At 35.8% G+C, this 27,863-nt stretch overlaps 2 pseudogenes across 2 annotated transcripts; one reads left to right on the top strand and one right to left on the bottom strand.

Moving 5' to 3' along the window:
• The first annotated feature begins 797 nt into the window (after positions 1-797).
• Positions 798-21,503, top strand: LOC111316419 (kinesin-like protein KIN-14B; annotated as a pseudogene). Its single transcript, XR_016333121.1, has 17 exons — positions 798-1,288; positions 2,398-2,521; positions 3,570-3,739; positions 3,892-3,998; positions 8,968-9,146; positions 9,553-9,714; positions 10,340-10,431; positions 15,240-15,311; positions 15,516-15,571; positions 15,671-15,887; positions 16,463-16,675; positions 16,747-16,938; positions 17,155-17,502; positions 18,768-18,866; positions 19,716-19,856; positions 19,939-20,095; positions 20,816-21,503. The product of XR_016333121.1 is annotated as a kinesin-like protein KIN-14B (transcript).
• Positions 21,504-21,831: 328 nt separating this feature from the next.
• LOC111316998 (ubiquitin carboxyl-terminal hydrolase 17-like) lies at positions 21,832-27,863 on the bottom strand (annotated as a pseudogene). The gene is made up of 11 exons (XR_016333098.1): positions 27,360-27,863; positions 25,058-26,018; positions 24,881-24,969; positions 24,457-24,542; positions 24,210-24,372; positions 24,008-24,122; positions 23,724-23,881; positions 23,289-23,373; positions 22,985-23,197; positions 22,827-22,888; positions 21,832-22,740 (listed from the first exon to the last, which is right to left on the bottom strand). The product of XR_016333098.1 is annotated as a ubiquitin carboxyl-terminal hydrolase 17-like (transcript).

Genomic DNA, 27,863 nt, shown 5'->3' with positions numbered 1-27,863 from the left:
TTATATTAAGTGATGCTGACCAATGCAATTCTTACCGGACATGGTAACCATGTCCTGCAACTAGCACCACCCTTCAAATCGACCCCCATCTTGGCCCCAAAAAGGCAGAAGTAAAAAAAGAAAAAAAGAAAAAGCAAGTAAATCTCAAGAGAAAATGCTGGCTGTAAATACTAACTACGCAAGAGAGTAGGACAGCCCACTGGCCCCCCTCTCACTAATCAAAGCTTGATTCTAGCTAGGCCTCCAGGCTCCAAGTCACCCAGCAAATTAACAAAAGACTGGAACAGGTCCACTTAAATGGGATCCGGCCAGGGCCTATAACTTCTCAAATTGCTTTCATGGGCCAGCAGGATGACGTGAGCTGGTATCGAGTGCTGGTCTGGTGGTTTTGGGCTTCAAACGCATATTGAATCAAGCACATCACAAATTGAAGCACAAGTGCGTTTCCTTTGTCTTCTTCTTCGACCAAATTCAACCCATAAACTTTGTAACCGTACATCTAAAATATTATCGATTGTACTTTCAACCTACATCATAAAATTTCGCGCATTTGTTGACATTTTGATGGTCACACTACACTACATGGCAGGAAAATATCACACTAATTATATGCAACGTAACTGTTTAGTTCCACTATCTCAAAGAAAGAAAAAATATTTAGTGTGTGGCATTCCTTTCCAAACGCACATTTTCCCCTCATTAAATCCCAAAACGACCTCGTTTCACTCTCACTCGTTTCCCCATTCCCTCTTTTTTTTTTTTGGGCCAGACCAGCCCCTCGTTTACAATCACGAAAGAGGGAAAATGAAGTAACAAAGTTTATTAAAAATGAGCCAAACATGGCTCATCACGAAATTATTACGACTGCTATTAGATTTTGAAAAACTCAAGCTTTTAGATTTGGACTTTTTGAGATAGTTTTTTTTTATTTCATTTTTAAAATTTTTGTGGGTGATGGGGGAGCAGAAGAGTAACAACAATACCCGGTGGAACTTGGAGGTGAGTGGCTTCAAACCGCGGCTGTCGTCGCCGTCGTCACAGGAGGAGCAGCATAGGGCCAGTGCTGCGCCGTTTATGCGACGTTACTAGATCTCGGCGGTGTCTTCGGAGTCGCGGTATTGTTTGGAGTTTTCTGAGCAGGCTTTGGCTTCTAAGGTGCAGCGTTTGAAGGATAAAGTTAAGATAACGAGGAAAATCGGTTTCGGATTGTGAAGTTTTCGAGTAATTAGTGGCGGTTTTGAGTTAATTAACTGCAATGTGTTTCGATGGAGTTGAAGAAGTCGCTTTAGTTAATAACAATAAAATTTTAACTGAGCTCCGTTTTTCATGAATTAACATGCAATCTTTTAAGTAATTTTTTTTTTTTTATTTTCTTTCAAATAAATAAAAGTAGGACATGCTTTCTTTTATGTCATTTTCTGGAAGAAGATTAGGTTTGTTTGGAAATTGATTGAAACTTAAATGTGAAGATCAAAACACATTACAAAATTTTAATGGCGAATTGAAATAGAATTCTGATGAATCTCGGAGCTTAGTCATCAGTTTGTAGTGTTAGAGTTTTAAAAAGTGGCCTGGAAAAGTGAATAAGTGTTCTGGTAGGAAACTCGGTTGAGAATTTATAATGCTGTTTGAACTCTTGTTACCCAAGCTACAGGATCCTGCTTACTCATCCAAATTAAGTTGCTTTGAACTGTTGTAAGATTCTGCATTGTTCGTGTTTGGTAGGCCTGCTTTTACAATATCTGAGTAGACTTTGTTGCTAAAGAAATGTTTCCCCCTTTTATAATAGTTCCGAAAAAACTTGTAATACTGACAATGAACTTTAGATAGATGTAGACAAAAACATTAGTCATGGCCAAACAGTAATTTTGAGGTTATGAACTAGAGTAGCTGTTTGATAATTCAAAAGTCAATTATTCTCAAGTTAATATCTATTCCAAGGTCTGACTTGTTTTTCCTGGAAAGCCATTAAGGGATCTATGTCGGGTTTTCTGATGCGATACTTTATTTGACTATATTAATAAATTAGTTTCAATGTTATTGCCCAAGTTTTGTTGTATCTCCATAGTCTGAATAGATAGCATGTGAATTAGGTGATTGCTAAGGTTGAAGTTGGTCACAAAATTAAGAGCAAGTAATAGCTTTTGACTCTTGTCGTTTTCATTCAAGTTTAATGCAAGATTTTTTTTTGGAAAGAAATTTCTCTGGCCTTTTCTGAAGTCTACAATTATGATTGGTAATTTACAGTGTCTTTGATGTCAGAAGTTTTTTGAGGCTAGAGTGAAAATTCTTTTGGGTCTGATGGGTGCTATTACATGTGTTGCTTCAATATGCTTTCTAGGTTGTTTCATAGCAGTGTCTTGTGTTTGATACTATTGTTTTGCATTAATTTGGCAGCTTGCAAAAGAAGACTACTTGGAGTTGAGACAAGAAGCAAGTGATCTGCAGGAATATTCAAATGCTAAACTTGATCGAGTTACACGTTACCTAGGTGTTCTTGCAGAGAAAACTTGTAAGCCAGGTAAGATATTATGGTTCAGCGCAAGTTTGTTTGGGTGACATTAATGAATTCCTTTTGCTTCAGCCATTTTAGTGCTTGGTTTGCGTGTTTAATGGTAAGATACTCCACTGCAGTTTGGTTTATTTACACTCTACACATAATCACCTTGTAATTTTTAAAAGTAGCCCTTTGCTATCCTTTCCTGTGGGCTATGATTTTGAGCTTGTGCAAGGAATTTTAAGAATAATTTTAAAGAAAAATGTTAAAAGCACATTATATTGATCCCTTGTCCAAAAAGAACAAAGAAGGATAAAAAAAATGCTTTTAAAAGTAGTAAGAAAAAAGGAGGGCAAAAGAAAATTTAATTGTTTGGTTAAAAACGGAAAAAGAAAAAAAAAGCCTTTTCTTTATTTCCTTCAGGGTAATGCGGGTTGTTTCACCCTTGGTTTAATACCCTTTATTGGAAGTTTCTTCCTAAAGCATGGAAATATAACCACAAGGGGAGTTAAAAAGTGGTAACCCTATAAATGGTTGGTAATATGGATATGGTAATCAATCAAAGCATAATTAGGGTATCTGCTGTTTATCCAAAATTTGATGCATTTGATGTTGAATGGTGTAGGACTGTTCTGTTTGGTTTCTTCTTAATATTTTTGAGTTAACCCAGGAATGTGTATTATGTGCAACAATTTATTTCTTGGAAATGTAGATTACTGCAAATTCATAAAATATCTGTATACTTCAAATGGTTACACTTTTTCCCCATCTTCCTCTCAAGGTTCTGATCTTGCTCGGTTCTATTGATGGTTTTAAACTGTTTCTGAATATAAATGGCTGATCAAGTTGCCCTTGAAAGTGAGGCTAGAATATCTCCATTGATCAACAAGAAGAAGAGGTTGTTTAATGACTTACACTATGTTTGGATTGTGCTCTATGTGCTTTCTGAATTATCTCTCATTCCTTCACTATCATCTACTATCTCTATGTGTTTTTTCATGTTTCTGTATGCTGAACTTAAAAAGTTGTGGTGATAGTACTTTTCTTTGAGAAATGAGATTCTTTTTTTCAGGAACATAAAGGTATTTTGTCGAGCAAGAACATTATATGAAGATGAAGGTCTTTCCATTGTTGAATTTCCTGATGATTGTACTATCAGCATAAATACTGGTGATGGTATGATCATTAACCCCAAAAAAGATTTTGAATTTGACAGAGTTTATGGGCCTCATGTTGGACAAGGTCAGGATCATATTTTTTTTATTAATTTAAGCAAGAAGGAACTGACCAGAATTTGTGACTGGCAAAATATGTAAATTACTTTTTCATTGCTTTGGTAGTGTTTATATGTGTTAGTTAAGACAAGTATATAATGTCCTGCACTTTCTCTGCAGCTGAGCTGTTCAGTGATGCTCAACCAGTTGTCCAATCAGCTTTGGATGGATACAATGTTTCCACAGTTGCTTATGGATAAACTTCGTCAGGAAAGACACACATGATGGTTGTTATTCTTCTCTCTTTCTCTATATATGTGTGTGTGCATGTGCTCTTGTTCTTATGTGTACTTATCTATCTATAAAATTAAAACTAGAATGTCTAGGTGATTATTTTGGATGGACCGGTGATTCTAAATCATCTTATTAGATAATCTCTTTCTTTTTTTCCCATTTAATTTCATAATTATGCTGGATATATCAAATTTGGTGGTCAAGATATTCATGTTTGCCTAGTAGTGGTGCTCACTCTCTCCAATGGAGCACCTTGTATCACTAGTTATGCCTTTTTAGGCCTCTAGATTATATCAATGGTTTCTACTTCTTTCAAGTTTTCTTATATCTAAAGTCTGCTGCATTTGGCTTGTCTGTCTATTTGAGTATGCATAATTAGAATGACTAGTGATTATTTAGATGGATTAATGATTTGTCATCATTTATATGATAACCTCTTTTTTTTAAAAACTAAATAATTAGGATAATCACATTGGCCTTACTAGGAGGTGTTCACCTTTCATCAGAGAAGCAGCTTGTATCATGGGACTTTTCTGTCTATTCATGGCCTTTGCTATACTAATTGAAGAAATCTTTAGAATAAAACTATTTTATTCTTCTATATTTTTTTCTTATTACAATGCTAGAATTGCATGGAAATAGATAGGCTCTCAGCCTTAAAACCCAAGATTTTTATGCATTAAAAACAGCTAATCAAAGGAGTAATTTACTCTCTACATATAATGGGAAAATGTCTAATGGATTTGGTGTAATTACCTAAATCACTCCTTATTCAAAAAATAAGAGACTTAACTAAAATAGACAAAGCCAATTAATCAAGTAATAATGAATATTAGATTTCCACACTCTCCCTCAAACTGGGTGGTAGATGCCAATCATGCCTTGCTTGGACTTCAGATTCTCGAAATTGTTTCGAGAGAGAGCTTTAGTGAGTATGTTTGTAGTTTGGAGGCATGTGGGAGTATAAACTAATCTAACAATTCCTTTTTCTATCTTTTATTTGATGAAGTGATGATCAATCTCCACATGTTTAGTCCTATCATGATGAATAGGATTTTTTGCTATACTTATGGCGGCTTTGTTGTCACAAAATATCTTCGTGAATTCTTCTGCAGAGAACTTTAACTCCCCTAGCAACCTTGTCAGCCAAATTCCCTCACATATGCCATGAGATATAGCTCTAAATTCTGCTTCCGCGCTACTTCTAGCCACCACAGATTGCTTCTTGCTTCACCAAGTAACCAAATTTCCCCACACATTGGTACAATAATTAGTAGTTGATCTTCGGTTAGTAACAGATCTAGTCCAATTAGCATCAGTGTAAATTTCAACATTTTGGCATGATGTCTTCTTAAAAAATAACCCTTTGCCAGGACTTTTCTTTAGGTATTGTAAGATTCGATACATAGCTCTCAAGTGTTCCTTAGTTGGGTTGTTCATAAATCTGCTTACCATGCTAACCAAAAAACTATTATCTGGTCTTGTATGAGTGAGGTAGATGAGTTTTTGTACAAGTCTTTGATATCTGTCCTTATTTGTTGGTGGACTTCTTTCTTCCATTCCTACCTTATTCATTGTGTCCATAGGGGTGTCAACAGGTTTGCATCCAAGCATTCCAATTTCTTTAGTAAGTCTAGGACACGCTTACGTTGTGAAACAAAGATGCCATTCCTTGAGCAAGCTATCTCAATGCCAAGAAAATATTTGAGGTGTCCCAAATCTTTGATTTCAAATTCTTTGGCTAGGAGGTTCTTTGGGTTGCCAATTTCTTCCACATAGTCTTGAGGAAGAATAATGTCATCCACATACACAATAAGAATGGCTATTTTTCCTTTAGGTGAATGTTTGACAAACATGGTGTGATCAGTCTAGCATTGTGAAAAACTATACTTCTTTATCACTTTTGTTAGTCTATCAAACCATGCACATGGGGATTGTTTGAGACCATATAAAGACTTTTCAAGTTTACATACCTTGCTTGAATTGTCTTGGTTTTTGAATCTTCGAGGGATTTCCATGTAAACTTCTTCTTTTAAGTCGCTATTAAGAAATGCATTTTGACATCTAGTTGGTGAGTGGCCAATCTAGATTTGTTGCCAATGATAATAACACCCGAATTGAATTAAGTTTAGCAACCGGAGCAAATGTCTCCTTATAGTCAACACTATAAGACTTGAGTAAATCCTTTTACGACAAGGCGAGCTTTGATTTTGTTAATACTTCCAGTTGCATTGTGCTGGATAGTAAAAATTCATTTGCACCCAACTGGATTTTTCCCTTTGGGTAGTTCTGAAATCTCCCATGTTTAGTTTTTTTCTAGGGCCTTGATTTCTTTCAAAACAACCATCTTTCATTTTGGTTGCATGAGTGCTTTATGAATATTATTGGGAATCTGCGTGTTGTTTAGTGTGTGGTAACAAAAGTTCGATAATTGGGTGATAAACCTTTATAAGAAACCACATTATAAATTGGGTGTTGAGTACATGATCTCACACATTTTCTGAGAGCAATCGGTTGATCAAGATCATCAAAAGATTAAATTGAATCAAATTCAATAAGAGTGTTACTTATGTTGGTTTCAGGTATCTCTGGAATCGGTTCAAATTCTTGGTTTTGCTTTGAAGGTGTACATTCTCCTAGATCCATTTGAGTTTTATGTCTTTTTGAATAGACAATCAATTCTTTGTTTGTTTTCCCTTGTGTGGACTTAGGGCTTGTAAGATTTGGTTGGATGTTTTGGACATGAAACGGAGTTTGAAAAGTGTTTGGTGGTTCGGTAATAGGATCTTTCCAATGCTAATATTCCCGTGTGATTGGATTCTCCCTTTGAATGGTAGTTTTGGGAAAGTAAGGTTGGTTTTCAAAAAAGGTAACATTCATGGAATGGTAGAATTTCTTTGTTGTTGGTGAGTAACACTTGTATCCTTTATGATTCGGAGAGTATTCGAGAAATATGCATTTGATGGATTTGGGATCTAATTTGCTAGTTTTGTTGGTTGGTAAGAACAAATGTAGTACATCCGAACACTTTAATGGAAATAGACAAGATGATTCGAAGGTGAGGATAGGAACCGAGAAGGGATTGGCAAGGGCTTTGAAATTTCAGGACTTGAGAGGGCATTTTGTTTATAAGATATGTAGTGGTAAAAACAGCCTCACCCCAAAAATGTTTAGATACATGGGCAACCATCATGAGGGATCTTGCAACTTTCAACAAATGTTGATTCTTTCTTTTAGCAATGCCATTCTGTTAAGGAGTATCAACGCATGAGCTTTGATGAATTATACCATGCTTCATTAGATATGATCCAAGGATTGAATTGTAGTATTCTCTCCCATTGTCGGTTCTCAACACTTGGATTTTGGTTTTGAATTGAGTTTGGATCATATTGTTGAAGTTTCGGAATAGTTGGCCCATTTCTAATTTTTTCCTTCATAAAGAATACCCAAGTAACTTTGGTGTGATCATCAATAAATGTGGCAAACCATTTGGAGCCAGTAATGTTATTTACTTTGGAGGGACCCCAAATGTCACTATGTATCATTGAAAAGGATGGGATGATTTGTAAGGCTGATTAGGATATGTGGTATGGGTATGTTTGAATAGTTGGCTGACTTCACATTGAAAGTTGTTAGGATTTTTATTGAATAATGAGGGAAACAACCTTTTGAGGTACAAAAAATTGGATGACCTAATCGATAGTGCCACAATAGGATAGTATTATCTTTATTATCACTGGAGGATGAAGCCACAAAAGAGATATTCTGATATTGTCATTTAAAATCATTATCTCTTAGGATATAGAGTCCTTCACACATCTTAGCATTGCCAATCATTTTCCCTGAGTCCAAATCTTGAAATTCACACACATTTGGAAGAAATTTAGTAATACACTTAAGATCTCTTGTAAGTTTGCTTATAAACAATAGATTGCAACTTAGATTTGGGACAAATAAAACATAATCAAGTGTTATCTCTTTGGAAATAATAACAAAACCTGTATCGGCTACTTTTGAAAGTGACCCATCAGTAATTCGAACTGTGAAGTTTTCATGACATGGGTTGTATTAATACAGATTCATCCCTAGTCATATGGTTTGAAGCTCTTGAATCCACAATCCATGAATTTTATTTCTCTAGTTTTACACTCAAGGCACTTAGAAAATTACCTTTTTATGCTAAAAAACTTGTTCAAATAGGAGTTGTAATGTTTTGCAATGATTGGAAAACGCTAGGTCCAGGGCTAGAGATAACTTCCAACGTCGGGCTTTCCCTTTCGCTAGCCATGCTGGATTGCGAGTAAAAATTTTCAAAAGTTCAAATCGTGCTCTGCTACCATGAAGAAATCTCTAAAATAAAACTATTTTATTCTTCTATATTTTTGTCTTATTACAATGCTAAAATTGCATGAAAATATATAGGTTAAAAACTGAATATTCTCAACCTTAATACCTAAGATTTTCATGTATTAAAAACAGTTAATCAAAGAAGTAATTTACTCTCTACACATTATATGAAAATATCTAATGGATTTGGTGTAATTACCCAAATCGCTCTTTATTCTAAAAATAAGGGACTTAACTAAAATAGACAAAATCAATTAATCAAGTAATAATGACGATTAGATTTCCACACTAATATCAGCTTGTATTTTGCTTTTTGACTTGCTTTCATTTCTCTGAGGAAGGATCTAATCATGACCGTGGCTTGTATGCTTGTTGTTTTGAGGAGCTATTTGATTTAGCCAACTCAGATTTAACTTCAACTTCTAAATTCAATTTTTCAGTCACAGCCTTTGAACTCTATAATGAACAGGTTTCTTTACTGTTCTCACTCACCATATTCTTACTTTCTCTATTGATTGTCTCAATATTCTGGATTTTGCTTTTGATTGTTGAATGATCGATTCAACATAGTGATACCAAAGTGTACTAATGCAGACCCCTTAAATTTTCTTATAGTTAAGGGATTTGCTCTCAGAATCAGGGAGTACTTTACCGAAGATTCACTTAGGATTACCAGAATCTTCTGTAGAGCTTGTGCAGGGCAAAGTTGATAACCCAGTGGAATTCTCTAAAGTACTGAAAGCAGCATTTCAAAGCCGTGGAAGTGACACGTCAAAGTTGAATTTTTCTCATTTGTACGACCTAAATCTTGTACTTTCAATCCCTCTTTCCTCATTAAATGTATGGGCATGCTATTAGATAAAATTAATTCTAAGAAAATTATATTTGTTCCTTATTTCTCAGCTGCCTTATCCTCTCAACTTTTGTGTGATCAGTAATATTTCGATATGTATATATATGTGTTCGCTTGACCAGTAAGGATCCAACCATTTTGCACAAAATGTCTATTTGAGGCAATAAAATTTTATGTTACACATATTATAAAAGTTTTTAGCTTGATTAGTTGTATGCCAATATTTTGGTTGAGATGTTGAAACACAATTTGATTCTTCTATTCATTTCTCCGTTAGTTGTCTATGGGTTTTTGTACCAAGTGTCATTTTCTATTTTTGGGTGGGTTTTTTGTGTTGCTTTTTTCAGGATTATCACAGTGCACATATAATATAACAATCTGATCAGTGGAGAAAACTCATACAGCAAGCTTTCTCTTATTGACTTGGCTGGAAGTGAAGGTCAAATTTTAGAAAATGATAGTGGGGAGCATGTGAAAGACTTGCTGTATGTTATGAAATCACTTTCAGCGTATGTCATCTTGACTATTATATTTTCTCGTATTGCTATCATGTTTTCTGCTTGCTTATCAAGCATGGAAAGCTACATGTATTGAAGTTACCTATCATTGCACCACCACCTAATTTTTGGAAAGGGTCATGGAGTGACAGTAGATTAAATGCATTCACACCAATTAGAAATAACTGGCATTTTGCATTTGATTATGAAAAGCATTTTTGGGACATTCTGAAATGCGAGTGAAAATAGAAGCTACGAAGGTATGAAGAGAGTGCATGTATATGCTGGGTTTTCTGCTTCCTTTTATTAGACAACCATTGCTCGTCAAATAAAAAGAAATTTCAACCTTAAGTCTGTGCAAATGAAGATTCTTGTGATTTGGAAATAAAATTACTTGTGTTTATTGGAAAGGCTTGCTTTCTCTTTCATGTGGAGTATGTGCGCAAGTAGAATGTACTTGTTATCTAATTATGTATATGATACCCGTACTTGTTATCTAATTGTGTATATGATACCTGTACTTGTTATCTAATTATGTATATGATACCTATATATCTTTGTTTCAGACTGTTTTCTAATATTTCTGATTTTCCACTCACCATTTTTCCCTGTTGTTACATTTGTGTTGCATGTGTAGGTTGGGAGATGTTTTATCTTCTTTGACCTTGAAGGAGGATACTATTCCTTATGAAAATTCAATGCTTACCAATATACTTGCAGACTCGCTAGGTATCCTTCTGCTTCTTATGTATGAGATTTACTGGCACTTCAGAGTGCTCAGAATAGAACTGAAAAATTAGATTGCATGTAATGCTTTGTCTCCACTTTGTTTTTGCATGTGTTGTTGTTTACATCAAAATAGTCTGATGGAAAAATGTGCCAGGCTACGGTGGTAGGTGTGCTGAAAGGAGAACTTGTTGGTTTAATTGCCTTTCTATTTTTATTAGTTGAAGTCTATTTCTGCTGTAATATTTAATTGTCTTTTGCATCCTGATTGCCAAAAAGAATGAAGTTTAAAAGATAAGAACAACTAAGGTAGGTTTTACTGAAGGATAGATCCTCTCAATAATAATGAACATAAATTTATATTAATCTTCCATACCTGTCAAATATAATATAAGATTTGCAGTTATTTGCAAGAGCTGTGGGTCTTCATACCATATGATAATTATTAATTAAATTCATGAGTATGCTTTCAGAAACCTTGGCTTTCTTCTTTTTAAAGTTACTGCAAAAATTTATGATTGATAGCTTTATCATGAAAAAGGAGAAACTTATTTAACTTTCTGAACCAAGTTATCATTGTCTATCTTAATTTTCTGTCCTTAATTCTAGGGATACAAATACTTAACTCTAGAGATACAAATATAAATATATAGATTACAAGATTACAACCAGCTGTAAATAAGTGTTTTTTCACACTCCCCCTCAAGCTAGTGAATAGGTGTTTTCCATTCCTAGCTTAGAAATAACTTCCTGAAATGTTGCACTGTTGAGACCTTTAGTCAACATATATGCAAGTTGACCCTTGGTTGATACATACAGTGTACAAATCAACCCATTGTCTAGTTTCTCCTTTATGAAGTGTCGGTCTACTTCAATGTATGTTGTTCTGTCATGTTGCACAGGATTGTGTGCAATGCTTATTGCAGACTTTTTATCACAGTAGAGTCTTATTGGTCCATCTCACTTGATCTTCAAGTCTTCTAGGATAATCTTTAACCGTAGTAGTTCACAAATTCCTTGAGTCATTGCTCTGAACTTTGCTTCAGCACTTGATCTTGCCAACACATTCTGTTTTTACTCCTCCAAGTCACAAGATAACCACCTAGGAAAGTGCAGTAACCTAAGGTAGATGTTCTATCAGTTACTAAACTTGCATAATCTGCATTTGGTAATGTCTCTAGAACTAGCCCCAAATTTCTTTTGAACAGATACCTCTCCCAGGATTGGCCTTCAAATAGTGTAATACACATAGATAGCCTGTAGGTGCACTTATTTAGGACTATGCATAAATTGACTTATTACACTCATAGTATATGCTATATCAGGTCTAGATGTGAGAGATAAATGAGTCTTTCAACTAATCTTTGGTACATCTCTCTGTTTATAGCAGCATTTTCATTAGTTTCTTCAAGTTTATGATTAGGATCTATAGGGGTATTGCAGGTTTACATGCGAGCTTCCCAGTTTCTTTCAAGAGATCCATTATATATTTCTATTCTGAGATGAAAACACCATTCGTGAGTGAGCTACTTCAATTCCTAGAAAGTACTTCAATCTCCCTAGCTCTTTTGTCTCAAATTCTTTAGCCAAACACTATTTTAGAGATTCTCTTTTTTTTTCATCATCTACGATTACAATTATATCAACATACACTAATAGAACTATGACTCTCCCTGAATCCAAGTGCTTGATAAACAGTGTGTGATCTCCTTGACTCTGCTTATATACCATTGCTAGCATTACTTTGGCAAATCTCCCGAACCAAGTTGTAAGAGACTATTTAAGGCCATATAAAGCCTTTTTCAGCTTGCGTACTTTGTTTGCTTCTAGATGACCTCCAAATCCTGGTGGAACCTTCACATATATTTCTTCTTCCAAATCACCATGTAGAAAAGGATTCTTTACATCAAATTGTTGAAGTTGCCAATTGTAGGTTGTAGCCAAGGATAACAAAATCCTAATTGTATTCATCTTGGCAACTGGAGCATAAGTTTCCTGCTAATCCACTCCATAAGTTTGAATGTAGCTCTTAGCCACCAACATGGCCTTATACCTTTCAACAGTACCACCCACCTTGTATTTTACAATGAAAACCCATTTATACCAAACTGAATTTTTTCCTTTAGGCAACTCTACCAGTTCCCATGTCTTATTTTTCTCGAAGGCCTCCATTTTTATTTTCATGGCTTGCCTCCATTTCTCACTGGATAATGCCTTAGATAATGTAGTTGGAATAGAAAGTGTTTAGGGTCACAAGGAAATTTTTGTGGGATGGGGATAGTTTTTCAAATGACACAAAATTAGAGATTAGGTATAGTGGATACTTATTACATTCTCTAGTTCCTTTCCTAATGGCAATATGCAAATCATAATCACTATTTATAGTTTTAGGAGATTTATGCTCATTTTAAGAAATAGAGTCTGAGATTGTAGTTACATTATTTCTAGAGTTAGGATCAGGTTCTTGGACTTGCACCGGTTTAAGATCTAGAACTTTTCTTTTTGAGTACACCTGTAATTCCTTTATAGAATCAAGAACAATATTTTCCTTTGTCACATTTTCTGTGTTTGGAATGGGTTTGGACTCAAATTTAGTATTTGACTTGGACTCAGAAGAAACAGGTTTAGACTCAGAAGAATTAATGAATGAAAATATTGAAGAAGAGGACAAGTTAAGCAAAAAGAAGTCTTTATCTTTATCTTTCATAAATGAAGTCTTCCCCTGAAGATAAGGTTGAGTAAAAAATGGTTTACTTTCTTCAAAAGTGACATTTGCAGACATATAATTTTTTGGTAAAAGGATGATAGCACTTATATCCTTTTTGAGTTGATAAATACCCCACAAAATGCACTTAATTGCTCTATGATCCTACTTTCCCCTATTATGACTATGAACATGAATAAATGATTTTCAACCAAATATCCCAGGTTTGAGGTTGTTTGTGGTATTAAAGTTGAGACAAAATTGTGAGAGTAATTCCATAAGAGTTTTAAACCCCCTGAAGGTAACCTATTTATAATGTGTGTGGCAGTGAAAATAGCTTCCCCCTAGTAGGATTCAGGTACGTTTGCTTGAAAAAGTAAAGCTCAGGTTGTGGCTAGTAAATGGTTGTTTTTCCTTTTTGCCATTCCATTATGCTGTAGAGTGTTAACACAAGATGACTCATGGATAATCCCTTCCTTTTGGAAATAGGTAGATAAACTCTAGTTGAAATAGTCTCTTGCATTATCAGATCTAAATCTCTTGATTTTCACTCCAAATTGATTTTGGATCGTGTTTCGGAAGTTTAAAAACATACTATTCACATCTGATTTGGATTTAAGATATCCAAGAGACGTTGGTACAATCCTCTATAAAAGAAACAAACCACCTTGCACCAGAAATATTAGGAATTGTAGAGGGACTCCATATGTCACTATGAATCAAGTAAAAAGGAGAACTTTTTTTATTGCTAAGTGGAAAAGACACACATCGATGCTTTGCAATTTCACAAACATCACAACAAAAATTTTCGACATTTAATCCTTTGAACAAAGAAGGAAACATGTTTTTCAAAGTTCTAAAAGAAAGATGTCCAAGACGAAAATGATAAAGCTCAATTGTCTTTATTGGTAAATTTTTCAAAAAGAAATGACTAAGGTAAACTATTCTTGATATTACTTGTGTTGTTTGATGTCTCAAAATAGTATAGTCCATCCCTTTCCTTAGCAAGTCCAATCCTTTTTCCCGAACTCTAGTCTTGAAATTCACAATAAGAAGGATAAAAAATCATTTTGCAGTTCATGTCTCTAGTAAGATTTTGTATAGATACCAAATTAGTTGACAATTCAGGAACATGAAGAACATTTATAAGAACAAACGAGGTATTAATTTGAGCATATCCTAGTCCTGCCATTGTAGTAAGTGAACCATCTGCAACAAAAATTTTCTTATTTCTAGGATGTAGCGTATATGTACTAAACTTCTGTGAGGAATTGTCATATAGTCTGTGGCTCTTAAGAGAATGACCCAAGATCTTGTAATAGGTTTAACCGAGAAATTTAATCCATGAGAACCAGAAGCTTTACCTAAACTAGATATCTTACCCAAAGAACATACCCTAATAGGCTTTTCAAGGGTTTTTGATAGGCTTCTTAGTTTCTCAATCCCTTCTTTCTCCAACTCTCTTTGTTCCCTAGATTTCTATAATACTTCGGTGATTTTACCAATTGTCACTTCATCAAATCGAGTAGTAGTGGCAGATTTTACTATCTCTGGCATGGTTATCTGAGAACGAGTCTTGATAGTAAAGGTTTAACCAGAGATGATTCTAGGCAATAAATGCCAAAGAAGAAAAAAATAAGACTGAAAGATTTAACAAGATTTGGCTATGAAGGCTGCAAAAAAATTTTTCACAAGAAAAGCCTAAAGCTTTGATACCATGTGGAAATATTAAGAAATAAAACTATATAGAAAACTAAAAGTAAAACTGAATATATATTGAAAAATTGCTCATTAAGAATTATACAAACATCTTAGGTTTATATACAACAACCAGTGGCTAAACTAGGAAACTAAATCTTCCTAAAACTGATCCTATAATTGAGGGATTGTCTATCCTAATTTTTTGTCCTTAATTCTAGGGGTATAAATACTTACTTCTAGAGATACAAATAAATATACAGATTACAAGATTACAACCGGCTTTAAATAATTGTTTTTCCACTCTTAGTTATTCTTGTAATGCTTTATCCAGTCACTTAAATGATGAGAGTAGACTGTCTCCCTATAGTTTAGTTTTGTTCTTAGATGAATTTTATTGATTATGCAGAGGTTGCACGAAGAAAATGAGAAATTATTTGATAGATTAACAGAGAAAGCATCAATGGTTGGATCACCGTAGGTAAATTTTATTTTCTATGCTTCAAATCAGCAATTCAGCATGATTGTTGTACTTTACTGTCTATGTCTCAGATTAGCACCAATAATTAGCCTTGTTGTGACTTGTGTGCTTTTTTTTTTGTCCTGTTATAAGTTTAGATTCTAATTTAGGTGTTATTGTTTGTGAAATATTTTAAGGTTTTGGGCTGAAATACTGTGAATTCAGGTTTCAAGTCCATTTTCTAAAGGAGTGGCAAATGCTCAAGCTCAAGATCCTGGGAGGTGCTAAATCAGTTCATTTTTGCAGTAGTTTCAATTGTTCTTGTTTCTTACTACCTTCATAGCTGGTTGTTGAACTCCTTTGTAATTGTCTTTAAACAGGAATGATTATAACAAGGGACGATCCATGGATGCTGTTCCTTTGCAATTGGCCATGGATAAGACTGGGGGTGCAGGTGCTTTGATTAAAGCAGGTTCTGATAAAGTTAAAACCACACCTGCTAGAGAATATCTTAGTGCTGCACTGCATGAGTTTGATCCTGAGCAATATGACAGTGTTGCTGCAATTTCAGATGGAGCAAACAATCTTTTGATGCTGGTAAGCTTCAGAACTGGTTTAAGTGTTTGGTCTAAAGTCTAAACTATGAAGGTAAAATTTATGTGCTCTCGTTCAAAAAGGGGGAAAGTGGTCCTGCAATGTTTTATCCTTATGGATGGGGTCATAGAGAAACACAACTTATGGTTGTGTATTTGTTTTGCATATTTTATATATTCAGGCTTCTCAGCTTTGGATTGAGGATTTGTTGCAAAAAGTGATGTTGCCTTCTCTGTATTTAGATTTTTTGTAGGAAAAACATGAATTATTGTAATTCTATATTTATTCAATGATCTTTCATTGGAAAATGCTGGAAAGTCTTTTAAGAGTTGATACAATTTGTGCTATTTTCTAAAAAAACATGTGTCCCTTTTATCTTCTAATTCTTTTCCCGGTGAAAAGCTAGAATAAAGCAATATATCTCAATTTACCTATGATTCAATGTTCAGACAAGTCACTTGAGGTAGCCATTAATCTATGCGTCTTGATTTTATCCCTTGATAAGAGTATGATATATGCTTGCTAAAATGGTTGAGATGTACAAATTTTGACAGCTATATTTATCTACAATGTTGCAGGTCTTGGCAGCTGTCATTAAATCTGGTGCTTCTAGAGAGCATGAAATACTTTCTGAAATTAGAGATTCTGTTTTTGCTTTTATATGGAAAATGGAACCAAAGACAGTAATGGAAACCGTGCTTGTTTCCTGTGTTAGAATTTTATTTATAAGATCTTTGCTTGCTAGATCACCTGCGCTGCAGTCCATCAAGATAACAAGATACTAGATGCTGGTTTCTCTCACTTTGTTTGGTCACTTTTTTCCTTATCGAGATGAATTTATATTTCATTTTTCAATTTGTAGGTTTCCCTTGTTGACTGCTTTCTAGAAAAGCCTAATTCAGGACACAGTAGAAGTTCCAGCCAGAGTAACAGTCCTGGAAGATCTCCTGTGCGCCATGTTGATGAGCAGATTCAAGGCTTTAAAGTAAATATAAAGCCAGAAAAGAAATCAAAGTTGTCGTCAGTTGTTTCAAGAATATGTGGACTTGATCAGGTATGTGCTACTATAATCCTTTGGTTCTTTTCCTTTTCCTTTGCATGGGCTGGCAGAGAACGCTAGCCCCATCCCTGCTGGAAGCTTCTTATTATTAATTGTTCTCATAACAAAATTCAATGGTTATATATATTTATGGGGGTCTGGTTGGATGTATCTTCATGTGCATGCTGACTATCAAAAGTTTCTTAAATGAGACTACAATCAAATGCACAGGACACTGTGAGGCAGCAGCAGGTGACCGGTGGAAAGCTAAGAGAAATACAGGAGGAGGCCAAAAGTTTCGCCCTAGGAAACAAGGCTCTTGCTGCTCTTTTTGTCCATACTCCTGCTGGTGAACTGCAGCGGCAAATTAGGTCCTGGCTTGCAGAAAACTTTGAGTTTCTTTCTGTTACAGGGGATGAAGCATCTGGGTTGACTACTGGTCAGCTAGAGCTTCTTTCAACTGCTATTATGGATGGTTGGATGGCTGGACTTGGTGCTGCACTGCCTTCTAACATGGATGCTCTTGGTCAGCTTTTATCGGAGTATGCAAAGCGGGTCTTTACTTCTCAATTGCAAACTTGAAGGTATGCCATATACCTCAAGGACAACTGTTTAGCTATCTTTCTGTAAATCTTCTTATTTAACTATTTAGGTTAGGCATGAGTATTCCAAATCTTGGACAAAGATTTTCCATAGATGGGCACTAATGTTCTATGTTGGCAGTTTCTTGCTTCCTGCTGAATAGTTGTTTTTTCAAACACCATGAGATAACACCTTAGTTTGTTATTCAAGTAAATGTTTACCTTGGTAGGAATGCTGGGTTGATGGTTTATTGGGTTATCCCAAAATCTGGAAGATCATTGAGACCAAGTCAAAGATCAGTACTTTTTATGTTGTTTGTTCTTTGCTTCTTTGATTTTAAAATGCTTTCAGTTTACATGTGGCATGTTTTATTAGAGCAGGGACATTTCCTTCGGTGGATGGATTCTTAACTGTTATGCTTGTCAGTTTACGAAAAACATGTTCACTATGTTTATCTACTCCTATCGCCTTAAATCTAACAGAATGAACTCCTCATAGTAAGCCAATCTGCTGGACCTCACATCACAAGTGCCTAAATCTTTAAGATTTACCATTTACTTTTTTACTCATGAAATAATGTTAAGCAGTTAACCACAAATAGCATAAATTTCTTTGCCTTGATAGAGTTATCATTAAAAACACTGCCTTGTAGGTTTTTGGTCTAGTTTTTTGAAAAATTAATAAAAAGGTGGAAGTTGTTTGAATTCTAGATTTCTAGATTTCTGCCTGGTCATATTTATGATGGTATTTTATTTATCCCCTCCCCACACCCCCCCCCCCCAAAAAAAAAAAGATGGTATTTTAGTTTTTCTGTTCTTCATCATTTTAATTCTTATCTAAGCTTTGTGTTTCTTGGGGATTTTATATTGTTGTTTTCCCAGTTCCCCTGGCTCTCTTTCGCTTTTGCTTTAAGAGGGTGGGAGTGGGAGGTAGGGTACCATAAACATTGTTTCATGGCAATGTAGAAAATTTTGTTATATGGAGTTATTTAGATAATTATTAGAGTGTGACTTCAAGTGCATTGAATCACAATTGGAAAAGTTCCTTCTGCTCTATTAGTGACCTATGCATGGTGCCATGTGCCTTGGCTGTGTTTCATGTATATGTTTATGGAAAGTGGCTGCAATGTGTTTTTGCTATTGTTAATTTTGTCATCGCAACAACAACCCCCCCCCCCCCCCCCAAAAAAAAAAAAAAAAGAAAGATAAAAACCCAATTGTGTGATTCAATCTTGACATCCTAATATCTCTTTCCTATGTTAGGATATTGCTGGCACCCTAGCAACAGAAGAGGCTGATGATGCTGCCCAAGTGGTGAAGTTGCGTTCAGCTCTTGAATCTGTTCATCACAAACGAAGAAAGGTAATTGTTTCTTTCAAACTATTATACTTTTTTCCACCTCTTAAATATCTTATAATTAGCTTCCCTGCATAGAGTAGTCATTGTTTAATCCAAAGTTAATATCTTTAACATATTCATAGTGTGTACCGTCAGTTATCTGCCTCAGTTTTAACCAGGCCATTATATTGTTAGAGCTGAAATATTTGAAATGCTAAAGGTTCTATCCCCCTTTTGAGTTAGGTTCAGTTTACTGCCATATTTCTTGAGCCAGCCTTGTAACGTAGGATGAGTCAAAATTCATCTTTATTAGAAAGAGAAATCCTGTGACTTTTGAGCAAATCTTTGTGATTTCTTGACCAAGGCAGTGATTTTTTTAAAGATGATCTTTTGGTTGGACCTTGGTTGCCTCAATCATATGTATGTTCGTCACCCTTGGATCTACTGAATGAGAAATCTGTTAATTATGGACTAAAATTAGATTGCTTCATAGATCAGGAAAATGAATAATCAACTAAAAATACCTATTCACTAATTTAGTCTGGATGATAGAATAATTTATTTCTATTTCTTTTTCTTCAGATATCCTTTTTCCCGTTGTCTGTGGGTCTTATATTTCTTCTATGTAAACCTGAGAAACTGCTGTCAAGCTCAATAAGAATTCAGGATAGATGAATGATTCCTCTGTTTTGATCTCCTGTTTGTGTACTATTTATCTGCTTGATATTATCCCTTTGATATCCTACTCAAAACATTATCGGTTTTAGCTGCATTTTGCACGAGAACATCATTAGCTGAAACTTGCAAATATTTTGTTTTTTGTCAAAAGTTATATGCTGACAGATTAGAATGATATTTCTTTGCTGTGATTAGATTTTGCAACAAATAAGAACTGATGCTGCCTTGCTAACATTGGAGAATGATGGTTTACCCATTTAGAATCCTTCTACCGCAGCTGAAGATGCCCATTTAGCATCTTTGATTTCTCTTGATGGCATACTAAAGCAAGTCAAGGTTTTTACCTCTTCTCACCATTGTTGTTGATGGTTTGCAGTAGAATAATAAAAATTTAACATTGCTCTTATACGTTGAGCAGGATATAATGAGGCAATCCTTAGTAAGCAGCATGAGTAGAAGTAAGAAGAAAGAGATGTTAGCATCTCTAGATGAGCTGGGAGAACGGATGCCCTCTTCTTGACATTGATCACCCATGCACTCAGAGGGAAATTGCCGATGCTTGGCGCCTGATTGAGGTATGAAATTATCTGTAAATTTTCTTCAACATATGATTCCTACTTGTTGATTAAAGGAATTATTTGGAATTGGTTGGCTACTATATTTACATAGTTTTTCTATATATTAATCTGGATGGTTTGAGGCAAATAGATATGGAGATGCATGTACCATAGTTCATTTTTGGTAAAATGTCTGAAATCTACGTTGCTGTTTTACAAAAGGCAGTGTCGTAGATCAGCATAAATTCTTGCGAATGAGGCATGTGGTTTGCCTATTTGGTTGCATATTCAGAACTCCTTGAACCTGCCCTTTCTGGTTATAGGGTTGTTAGTAACAAAATTGCGAGAACATGAACAAAGTAGACTGTCCAGTGCTCTAGAAGGAAAAATGATTTGTTTCTAACATCATTTTAATCTGTCCATTTGATAATTGAACTATGAAGTTCAAAACTATTATGACGACCCAAAAAACACTGTAAAGAAGAGCTCATACTTATTTAGTTATCAAGGTGCTAAGTTGTAGAAGCGATTTCTATTTGTCCCATGGAGAAACTGGAAGGATTTTCAAATGTTTTAAAAGCAATTGAATATTGATGCTTCGATGAGAAATTCAATTAAAATATTTTTCGAAAATCTGCTCATGCTGGACTGCAGCTGATAGTTTATTGTGGTTAGCATTTATGGTACTTCAATTACTTTTGTCACCTACTGGTTTTAATCCGCCGTGCGTTTCTGCAGTTGATCCATGAAGAGGATGATCAAATGCAGGAGACATACCATGCTCGAAAGCCATCTGCAGATTTGGGAACTGGTACCGAAACTGACGTGGCACAGTGGAATGTATTACAATTCAACACAGGCTCAACAACCCCATTTATCGTCAAGTGTGGAGCAAATTCGAATTCTGAACTGGTCATCAAAGCAGATGCACAGGTTCAGGAACCCAAAGGTGGTGAAATTGTGAGGGTCGTTCCAAGACCATCTGTTTTAGAAAATATGAGCTTGGATGAAATCAAACAAGTATTCTCGGAACTTCCCGAGGCTCTGAGCTTACTTGCCCTAGCTAGGACTGCAGACGGCACTTGAGCCCGGTATTCTAGATTGTATAGGACTATGGCTATGAAGGTTCCATCTCTAAGGGATCTAGTCAGCCAGCTTGAAAAAGGTGGAGTATTGAAGTATGTGATGAAGTTATGAATGCAAAGAGTGTTTTCTAACGTGGAATACTTGGCTGGGGTCTTTGTTAATAATTTTAGGGGGCTTAGCTTTGCAGGGACAATCTGGTGTTATAAACCTTTAAATTACCGTGCTTTTTTTGCGATTTGCAGAGGAATCGTTGTATTGGAAGCTGGTGTAACTGTTGATGCCCGATGTATCACGTCTCATAGCCGCTATTGCGGCTGATATTAATGGCAATTTTGTGCAATTTCTTGCTATTATTTCCTCGCAAGCTGTAATGGCCAACGATTGTTTTATTTTTTATTGCATCTTCTCCGCTATCATGTTTTTGAAAAACAGATAAAAATGATAAAACAATCAATACGCTTATGCTTACTTTTGCTCTTGAAAATAACTTAAAAACTGTTTTTTAATCCAAATTATAAAGTTAAAAGGTGTTTTCACGATGAAAAAAAATGTGTTTAAAGTATAAAATTATTATATTATCCTTATATATTTAATGTTTTATTATTTTTATATATTCTTTAATATTTCAATCACATTTTTTACGGTAATAGGTAACACTTGTCATAATATTTCGTTACTGTTAAAGAGTAGCTTGGGCTTAAAACTTTTGTCACAAACTCAGTTCAAAGCTGGAGCTGACCTGATTTACAGACCTGTGCTGCTGTACAGGCCACTGGCCCATGGACAGTTGTAGCAACGGCACCAAGAAGATAGGAAGGCAGTTTTATGGGGAAAAGAATTATGATTACTCCATTTTGAATCATAATCATAAGTTAATAACTGAAAGCTCGATTTTATGTCAACTCAAACCTCAGTAAAACGTTTGAGCTGATGATCCATCTACGCTTGCTCTCCTTAATGAAATACTGGACGATCTTACATCAAATGGGTTAGACCAGTCTCCTCGCTCAAAGTCACAGGCTCTACTGCTACTATTCCTACGGTGTCTACTTGAGTCAGTGTACAAAAATGTGGAGTTCCCATCCCTCTCCAGCCACCGGGCACCGCCACCCATCGCAGCCCATGAATTTGCATCAAAACCATGATAGGAGGGAGAGGTACCCGTATCTGATGAAATCCCATATTGGCTGTACCATTCAGGTTCCATTTCACCAAATAAATAATCAGAGAAGTCTTCACTCCTAGAAGAGTCCTTGGTGCTTGCTGTGCTGCAGGAGCTTGCATCGGAGCTGCTGAAAGTGGAAGAACTCTCACTCGATGAATCTGCTGAAGGAATTCTTTGCATTGAATGAAATCTCCAACCTTCTGGATTAAACAAGTGCTTGCGGATTGAAGCATCAGAAGGATACTTATGCTTCCGTTGTGCCATAGGGGGATCCGACTTTGAAAATTTAGAGTCAGATCTCGTCTTGGATGTATTATGGCTAGAAGGAACAACTTCCCAATTCCTTTTCTTGAGCCTCACACCATGAGACTCGAGACTGTTTCTTACCAAAGCCGGGGTCCTTGGAGAGTGCCTAAAATTTTGAAGAACTAAAGTTATTCGAGCTAAAATTATTAAAAAAAAAATCCCTCTAACCAAGCTCCAAATACAGACATTTACCTCGCATAGAGGAGCATGTATGCCCCTTCTAGTAAAACCCTGTCCAACTCCACTGGTATTACCTACAAATTCGCTGCACAAGTCAGGTTCTGTACACTAGTATATCTAATGATTTCAGATAGGCAGATCTCCATAATATTAAGTAGAAAGGAACACACCGTGCTGTCATCAATCCTGAACCACTCCCCACGGAAACTCTTCACATAACACACATAATGACCCGAAAAGGCAGTATTCATAACATCCAAGTGAACAACCACAGCGTAGAGATTGTACACTGCAGCCTTATCACTTTTTCCACTCATATATGGGGCCAAATCTAGGACCTCAGGAAATTGAACCGACTTATTTAACTTCCCAAAGTTATCAGACTGCAAGAGCACAGAGGGTAAAGCAAGAGTCGACATTGAAATAAAGCACATGAAAGTGCAAAATTAGAAACTTGCACGATCATAGAATTACCTGGAACCGCTTTAAAACAATGGTAAGAATATTAGGCGCCTCTAATACCATCAACTTCTTTCTTGCTTTCACATAAGATTTACACCTGATAAAAAGAAGATCGAGAATTATCATGAGAGGCTAAAACAGTTACAATGACTCCTAGAAATTTGCTTGCTTGCCAATCCAAGTAAAAGTCCCATAGTAGAGGACCAAATATGCCACAGAAGTGAGATTTGAACAATCACAGTAATAATATCACAGTAAATAGCCAAAGAGTTCATTGACACCAAAAGCAGGATGGAAAGGCTATAATACGCATTAGATCAGCTGGAATTTTAAAACTACAGGGTAGAACAAAAGATATCTAACAATAAGCCATAATGGGCAAGAAGCATGGTAATATGCAAAACCTTAATAACATTAATGACAATGGCACATTCAAAAGCAACCAACCTAATGCAATGGTATTTGTTCTTTCCATCCAATATTTCTGTAGCTGTAAACTGTGCAAGTGCCTCAGCAAGACTTCCAATCTCCCCATCAATCTCAATGGTTAGATCCATCATCCTCTCATACCACTCAGATTTACCAAGGCACTTCATGCACTTTATCTGACAACCCAATCATGGTAATGCAATAATAACATAGCAAAAATCAAGATTAATTTGTGTCTAATCAAATAAGAACAAGTTCAATGCATTCATGGACATCAATGAAGCATAAAAATTGAGAAAGACCTTAGAGTGAAGGTAACCTCCAAAAGTTAGGCCAACTAGACTCGTTTCTTCAGCCAGTGGACATGCAGCCCTTACTTCCTTGAGGCAAACAGATTGCATCGCATCAACAGCATACCTGCAGTCATTTGAAGTCTGATACACATCTGAGAAGGTTATACCGAAATAGCATACAAAAAGAAAGTACTTTTAACAGTAGGTTCACCTCAAAAATTCATGGGCATCCTCTTCCTTCCCTGGACCAAGATTACTTCCAATTTTTTTTATTTTGGATAATATCTGGATTGGGGACAAAGGGGACTTCCCTTCCTTTGCCTTCAAAATCAAACATTCAAACTCACAGATGAAGCACCACTCCTTTTTTCGACCTACACAGCAACAGTAGACATCATATTAAAGGAAAGGAATGAAGGACGAATGAAATCATTAAAAGTTAATGATCAGAAACTTGCATGCTTTAGAGTGGAGTCCTCTGACAAGGTATGAGGTAAGTGGCCGAGTAAAAGCCAAACACTGAAGGACGGCATTAGCATAACAACTGCAGTAATTTTCAAAGGAAAAGTATAAATTAGCAACTTAAAAACCTACTATTGAACAGAAAATATGCCTCATCAAATCATGGTAGAGGAGAAAATAATAATTCAAACATAGGAGGTAACTATTTGGGGGAAAAAAGAAATCTTTGACATATCATATCTACGCACCAAATGAATGATTTTACCTGTCTTGTACTCTAAAGGTGAAGAGCTATGTACAAGTTCCAGCATACCAAATTAGCAACAATTAAAAGTTTAACAAAGTGCAGACTACTTGAAAACATTTTCTAGACAACAAATACATGTTATGAGTAGAAATAAGTATAAATATCATGATTACCTGTTTCCACAATTATTAAGGCCAAATGGGCATAGTTCCACTGCATCATAAGAGTAAAGTTCCATGAATAGTTCATATGGAAAGATTATCTGTCAAATAAAAATGCTTAAAAGTCAGAATAAGAAAAGCAAAACTATGAAACTATCAACAAAAGTCACATTGTAATTTGGAAACTACCTTGTAATTGTGTTTCCCATTAACCTCATTACCAAAACCAAAAAGATAGGACGCAGATTGTTTGGAAGCTTTAAACTGTTGTACAACCTTCTGCATTGATGCTTTCAAGCCATTACTAGCAGTCTGTGGCAAGGCAGGGGCAGCATTACGGTTTACAGGCAAGCCAAAGTTGGAATTGGGAACAGAGTGCCCCCCGTCAGCTGAAGATGAATAATCATCAGAAGCACTACATGAGGAAGTTTTGACATGTTTGCTTTCATAAAGTTGCAAATCATCTTCTGTATCATTGTTTACACTTTTAGCCCTTGAAGAGCTCATGGATGTCGAGTTACTTTTCTTGGATGCATCAGTTACAAACATTTCAGACGAAACGGCTCTGGTTGACTTCTTATAGACAGCTTTTGTAGGACGGACATCATCAGGGATGAGGTTATTGTCCTTAGCAAACTGCATTTTAAATTCAACCTCTTCTTTGTTATAAGTGGATTTCTTCTTATTTAATTTACTCAGATTATTTACAGAGTAGATCAAAGTAGACTCTAACAAAGGTGAGACGGCTTCTTCTATATTCTTAGCAGGAGCCCTGCTTCTAGGTATAGCAGGGGCAATATCATTAGAAAGTTGCCTCCCTAGCTTGTCATTAGGGCCAGACAGCAGTGTCCTGCTGGGAGAATCATCAACCAATGATTCACTACTGGCACCAGATGGACTCACACCAGCTAACATTGAGGAACTGGACGGTGCAAAAGCGTTGCATGTTGCTTTGGCATCTGCATCAGGCATAAGATTACCATCATCATCTTCTATCACTGATGAAGTGTCAGAAGATGTCTTAAATGTACTTTCCACCTCAGAATCATTACTGTGAATTCCAGACTGTTTTCTTGCAGCAAAATCAGTTGGGAGACGACATTCATCTTTGTGGCCTTGTCTCCAGTGAATTATTTGACACTTACCAGAACTACATGAGGACAACAAAGATGTCAATACCACAAAAGGATGAAAATAGCACAACTAAATACCTGAATATCCATAATTTTTCAAGACGTTTACAAGAAAAGGCACACATCTCCTATTTTATGTTGCAAAGCAAACCAAGAGAGAAAAAAATTGACACACAATGTAACCTTTCTTTTCAAGCCACCATGATATATGCCACCCATTCACCTCCTACATGTAAAAGAGAAGGTTGTGGCACTCTAAACATGATTTATATTGTTATAAACAAAATATTCATGCAACTACAGACAGTTGGATAGTTACTTTGTAGCGGAACTCTGCTTGTTTGGATAAATAAAATACAACTTATCCAAAAAAAAAAAAAATTTACATTACAACAACACAACAATGCAAAGACAAAACTTTAAAAAGAACGGCACCATAAATTTTGATTAATAAGAGCAAAGGGATTCACATAGCCAACCCACTAGTTGAAAGAAAATTTAATTAAGCTAAAATGAAAATGAAATCCAAACTTCTTTTTCTACATCTTTAAATTTTAAAGCAATCTTATCATGGAGCCATGTGCTAAAGGTCTATCATGCAAAGTTGAAATAAATAAATATATGTATATATTCAATAAGGCATTGAAGGCTACTATTTACCAGAATGATGCTGAACAACAGAACACAAGCAGTAAGCACAAATTAAGCACAAGCATTGACAAACAGCATTAAAACAAATGGTCCAGCAGCGGCTACTGATAACATCATAAATGCACATTTCTAAGATGAATCTACACAATATACATCCTTCAAAAGGTAGAGTTCCATTTTTCAAGAGCTTATCCAAAAACCAAGTGTAGAGGCCTCCTACTTTCTCCATAAAATCATGAACATAGAATACCACCACAACAATAACCGTGAAGTAAGTCAGATAAAAATTATAAAGACCATCCCCAGGGAAAATGCAAGTGATTCAGCTTGATTTTTTTCCTTGATTTTTAATTAAAGGCGATCAATCTTATAAGCAAACAAATAACCAACCTTAATCACATAGAGCTTCTTGAGTATGATGCTTACAACAACACAACTAGGGTGGGAAAAGCCCAATCATTTTCCATAAAAAATTCAAGGCTTTAACCTTATCCCGCCATTAACCCTTCAAAAGAGCAATAAAATTTTCATCTTTATCATTCAATTCACCTTCAACAGCTGCAATAAGTCTAACTATAAAGTCTCAAAACTAACTCAGTAGCTCCTACTATCTACCAACCACAAACAAAATTCCCAAAATTACATTTCTATTCGCACAAATTAGGTCAAAATTAAATAGAAATATTAAGAGGGAAAACAGAACGAACCAGTAACGAACAGATTTGCACTGAGAACATCGCGTGGTGGCAGGGGCAAAGCAAACAGCACACCGGTACTTGGGATATGAACCGTGCTCGACGGCGGCTTGAGCCTCTACCACGGCAGTTTCATGTGAGACCATTTCGAGCAACCTCGTAACCTCCTCTTTCCTCGCCGCCGCATTCCTCAACTTATGCCGGATTACCAGAAAAACGACCAGCAATGACACCAAAACGACGCCATTGAACCCTAGAAATCCAGGAACCAGCATTTTTTATTTGAGATTTTATCCTATTCCACTTTATTTAGCCGGCGCCGAGGATCAGTCCTGGACAGAGGAAACCTAGGATGACGGTGGCTTTCTTATACATAGATTTCTGCGACGACGACGGTTGCGTTGACGGTGGTGTTGGTAGGAGGGGCAAAATGGGAAATTCAAGCGGTGGTTAGGTTGAGGAGAGGAATTGAGCATCTGGGAGGATCTGAAAGTGAGAAATGAAATTTAACCGTTT

Source organism: Durio zibethinus, chromosome 24, assembly GCF_047325235.1.
Source record: "Durio zibethinus cultivar Kanyao isolate XHJ-2024 chromosome 24, ASM4732523v1, whole genome shotgun sequence".
NCBI classification, from domain to species: domain Eukaryota; kingdom Viridiplantae; phylum Streptophyta; class Magnoliopsida; order Malvales; family Malvaceae; genus Durio; species Durio zibethinus.
Note: the sequence above shows the minus strand (reverse complement) of the source record. Positions and strands in the feature narration are given on the sequence as shown.